Below are 6053 nucleotides of genomic sequence, written 5' to 3' on the forward strand. Positions count from 1 at the left end.
CCTAATAAATAATATAACAATATTACGTTCTAATAAAGACGCATAATATAGACATTAATTAATTAGTAACTTTGTGGTTCAACTGCGATCAACAACCACAGAACCATACTCGACGGTCGATTCTACCTATACCCATACGTTTTGGTAATGCGTTATGCATGTTTTCTAAACTCTCAATTTCATTTCGGGCAAGTAAATATCACTTTTAGATAATTTACCACCCTACTATATCATAGGCACATAATGCACGTGGCCTAATAATTATCATGTTGTTTTGTGATGTTGTTAATTGCTAAAATGGAACTCAAGTTCAACTGACTCGATGACGACCAGTGTCGTCATTGACAATCTTTTCATAATTCCCTTCATCGGGAACTATTTCTGGTGTTACGCGTTGATTACATAATATGTAATACATTTTAACTATGTTAATAATATTATGTTTATACTGTTCAATACACTTTGCTGATTGATCAATATTCTTTACACAAAACTTAAATTGTTCTAATTTTTATCATTATTATTAAACATTTTAATTATACCGAAATAATGTACTATTATCATCAAAATAAACCAACAATAGTCTATTTACTATTGTACATTCTGTTCAAGTAGGTTTTGTCTTTAGCAAAGCGCTTAACATGTTGCATTATTATACGGACTACGGAGATCTAGTGATATTTTTTACGCACATCTAAAGCGCAGAATATACGCTCGATTTGCGAATGTCATGATATGTATTTGAATGAAACCGACAAAGGTAAGTTAAGTCATGTTTTATACGTACCTAAAGATCCAGAAGTAAATAACGTATTCAATTTACAATTTTTACCCACAAATAGGTTTTTCTCCGTAGTAATGTAAAACGATGCTATGCTCATAACACTTACGATGTATACATGTTGTGATATTTTCATTTTTATTTCATTCCACTCTTTCTATAATATACATTATACTTGTACCCATATTTTTTCATTTACAAAACACTCACATATATTAAATCTAGAGATACATATTAAGAAAAAAAAAGTATAAAATAGAATTATTTATTATAATACATAAATAAATTAATAATATTCTGAGTGGTATGAGTTAAATAAAATTATAGTTTTAGACAATAGCTTATATTTGTTGTTTATAAATATCAGTTATTCCTACACTTCTAGTAAATATTTAGAGTTAGTTGAAATTCCAAAATTACATTATTTTTCAAGAACGTAAGACATTAAAAATGAAAGTGAAATTTTTTAGTCATGTTTGAATAACCATACAATTGCTTTTTAAACTTTGAGATAAACAACTAATAGATGTGTAGGTACTTTAAAACCTATTGATTTTTTTATAGTTATTCATATTTTTCTGTCAATGCTAATATAAAATTTAAAAAGGTAAGTAAGTTAGTACAGCTCTACTGTAGATTAAGTGTCGAGTGGATCACTTTTATAGGTGTCTTAAATTTAAATTCAATAATATATCATTGTACACGAAAAACTATTCTGAGCGGAGACAATGTCAGCTTATACCACAAAGTATATTTCATGATATGTTTTTTGATATTGCTATTTTTTTATTATTATTAGCGTCTAGTAAAAAACTATTACAGCTCAACAATTACAATATTTTCGTTAAATTATACATTTGGTAATTACATAATATAGCCGTTAAGTTGCACAGTTTGCGCATTACACATAACTGAAAGAGAGAAAAAATAATAATAATATAGTTATATAGATGACATATCTAAATTATAACAAATTACATAAATAGTTAGATATTGAGAATTGAATGTAAGTATTTATTACGGGGAGTTTATAAGGACGTTGAAAAGGAAAAATAGAGTGTTTCGTAAAGTTCTTATTTTGATCAACAACTACAAATTGTATCGTAAATACTATTTGTAGGTTGAACTGCAATAGTGTTGGCATATGATGGACCTGAATTGAATTTTATGACATGACGATGAATGCGAGAATCTTGTATTTGAGATTCTGCATCGTTTGGTTTTTTTTTTTTTTTATTCGATCAATATTTTATGAAATGGATATTCTTTGTAGGAAGCTATATGATTGTCAGAATACAGAGCACATTTAGCCGGAAGACTACGGTCTTTAGTGCGATATACGGTGTAATGATCTTGGCCACGTTTTACACACCTGGCCAGATAACAACAGTAATTGCGAGTATGAAATATGCTTGAAAAATATGGCACTGAGGTGGATCGTTAAATATGACGTGTGGTTTTTCGATAATCACAATGGAGTAGAGTAGAGTAGAAATGTTAGAAATTTCTTGACAATTGTCATTAAATGCCAATTCGACGTAAAAAACTAGTAATGAAAGTTGGTTTTTTTTGTTTATATTAACCACACGTAAAACCGAATGCCCTGACTTCGCCAGAGTACCCGAGATATCTGCAGATAAAACTGTGGAATGGTGAAAATTACGAATTTCAATCGTGCATCAGTTCATTTAGTAAGAAAGAAAGGTATTAAATTCTGCATTGATACTTTTTAGATATTTCAATATTGTGGAGAAGGTTAGGTGACTGTTTGAGCGGATCAGTAAAAACGATGGCGTCGGTTTACACGAAAAATTATTAATACCCGTGAGCTGTATTAATTTCTTGTGGAATTCAAAAAAAAAATTGCTGACATTCTTTTAAATAGATCGCCAGCATGCGAATGGACTTGGGTACGTTTTTGAATGGAGGTAGTTCTCGCTTGACTATATTGTTATTGGACTGAAATACGTCAGATTCAGTCTTACCATCTGTCATTGACCAAACTGCAAAACGATTAGGTGAAATGAAAAATTTGATTTTCTCCCCTTGTTAAAGAGAGCTAGAATGCAGAGACAAATTGCGTTTTAAATGCGTGAGGTGATACCATAATATGTATGCCAGGCACACTTATTATGTGCTGCGTAATAACGGAATGGAGTACGGTCAATATAGGAAGTTAATGACACGTATCGTGTAACACACGTGCATCCGCTATGGTAGCAAACCCCTTACTGCAATATATAGCTATTAAAGTGTCAATTATTTTACTTTTAGTATTAAGGTAAGATGATATAATTTTTTCAAAAATAATAAATTGATAATATTATTAATATCTATTTAGTTATTATAATATGTATCTATACCATATTATATTAACATTACCTAACTTATATAATTCAAAATGTAATAACGTCTTTCTTTAAACAACGTAAAAAAAAATCAAAATAGATTCATAGTGTAGATATATAGTATCTTTAAGAAATTAAAAATATCACAACATATAATAAAATGCATGATAATGTAATTTATATAAAAATGTTTATTTCACACATATAATATAATATTTTTAAATTATAACGAAATAATGAATACCGTCATATACTTATATTTTGTTTAAATAACTAATTTCGTCCAAATTTGTACTTACCTATGATAATTTAAACATTCGTTAAACATTTTAAGTATCTACGATTAATTATTTTCGAGTTACACCTTATACCGAAAAACACAATCAATTTTGTCAAAAAAAGGATTTGCATAAAAATGTTTGTTTTTTTCTTCAATTTTGTTTGTTTTTAACAATTATAAAAATAAAGTTATAGAAATTTTTAATTTTTACTTCTTTAAAGTACAAACTACATCCAATTTTTATTCAAAATCACTCTCAAAGTAAAAAATATAGCATTTTATTGAATACTTATCATGTACACAAATACAAAAATCAGTGTAAAATAAATACATTTATCGCTCTGCTTGTCTGCTCAAAAACTAAAAATGCACAACAATTTTAGATGATGGTTTTGGTATGGCGGTTACAATATTTTATTTTTTTTTATTTAGATTCTTTGAACTCATATATAAATAACACTACAACACTGTCAAAAATGTTTGAAGAAATGTACAAACACAGATATAATTATTTAAATATGATATATAATTATTATAATTTTGAAATGCAATATCATACTACACTTATTCATCTTATTCTAAAGTAAATGAATAAAGATAACAATAATTATTTTATTTATTATAATTCTTTTCTAAATATTTCAGTTTTACCGATAAATAAACATAAGCATAGGACATTTTTTTTTAGAAAGTTAAAATTAAACAATAGTTTTAACTTTTACTTATTCATCTTCCATTGAAATTAACACAATTTAAAAAAAAAAAAAAATAGAATAATAAAATTGAGAATCTAAATAATTTGATGTTTACAGCTGAAGAAAATATTATTGCCAACTAATTTAAGTAAGTACTCTTATGAAGTTGACAATATGTTTGTTAAGGTAACAATTAACAAGCAATTATAAACTTACTACAGATCTAACTACAACACAGTTATTTTTGAAAATTATTATCAAAAAGAAATTATTTTTCGTTCTGGATTAATAATACAATTCATAGTAGAAAGACTAATCATTATTGCAGATTTTTTTTAAATAGAAAAAAAAGTGTTTATTGTAAGTGTGACACGTGTTTACGTATGTGTAACTTAAATTTTAAAATTCTATTATAATCCATGTGAATAATTACTGACCAAAAATACAAATACAAAATATACTTAATACTTACTGAAATAGTGAAATACATTTATACAGATAATAAACACTAATGCCAAAAAATTATAATAAAAGTATGAATAATAATAGAGACTCAATTTATAATTAATAACTAGGATTCGGATTTAATGGTAACATAAATAGATTATAAAAAAATTACTTAAAATATAAAAAAAATAGCATTTTATATATTATATAAAAAATCAGTTAAAAATTTGAAAACTAATATTATGAAATATTTTTTTCATAAAAAATTACCTTTCAACGACCACCAAAATTATTGAAACATAATTATTTAAATGTCAAGTTTAATAATTACTAAATAACAATTTCATTGTGATTTGTGTCTCTCCAATTAATACTTAGTTAATACATCTGTTATTTTTATCCTTTATTTTTTAATACAACTAAGGTGAATTTATGAATTCATCCAAAATCAATTTGGATACTTTGTCATTAGATTAGCTGCTATCTCATAGCATACACAGATTATAATTAAAATCAGACTTAAAATTGGAATTTTGATGAATGAAAAACTGATAACTGATTAATTTATCTAAACTACTGCTATCAAAGTTAATACGAGTAAATCGTTCATTATGTTTATTATGTGTCGTCATTATGCATTACTAACCATCTGAAAAAGATATTATGTATAAAAAAAAATACATTTCTATTTCTATATGTCTCATGATTTCATTGACATATTTTATTAAAAGCTTTCCATATAATATTTCCATGTGTATAGGTGTCGACACTGATAGTTATTGATATAATATTATGTGTATGGATGGCAAAATAAAAATTACTAATGCATTGATAATATAATAATATAATATGATAGGTGTAATTATCTATAGATGTTTAATTTTTTGCATTCGTATAGACTTATAATTACTTCTGGCCTCAAACAAAATTTTATACTCGAGTTCAACAAGTGTTCATTAATCATTATACTAGTTAACTTGCCTTAACCATAATATTATTTCAGAATTGTATATATTTTCGAATACTATGAGTTGTATCTTATGACACATCGCATCGTTTACAATCATGTGATATACGTGTTAATTATAACACGATTACACGATTATAGTCACTCACTCATTTATTACCAACGTATCTATTACTCTTTATCGAAATAATTGTTATTGTGTTTTTCTATTTTAATTACAGAAAGCATAGTCATTATAACATACAACTATTGAGTTTTGAATAATTAAAGATAATAATAATGACTTATTCAATAACTTAATAACCCTAATCAATAATAGTTATTGCCTACATCTAAAACATAAAACAAAAATGTATGACAGAAGTGTCTAACCCGCGGCCCGCGATAATTTTTAATGCAGCGTTCATTTTAATTAAATGTATATATTAAGAGAACAAATTATTTTAATTGAATAATGTACGTATTATTATTGAAATGTACGTATATTTGACTCACAATAACTTCTACTCACATGACATGGCTTAGTCTTCGCAGA

The sequence above is a fragment of the Melanaphis sacchari genome, unplaced genomic scaffold (assembly GCF_002803265.2).
Source record: "Melanaphis sacchari strain LSU unplaced genomic scaffold, SCAv2.0 Contig55_pilon_pilon, whole genome shotgun sequence".
Lineage (NCBI taxonomy): Eukaryota > Metazoa > Arthropoda > Insecta > Hemiptera > Aphididae > Melanaphis > Melanaphis sacchari.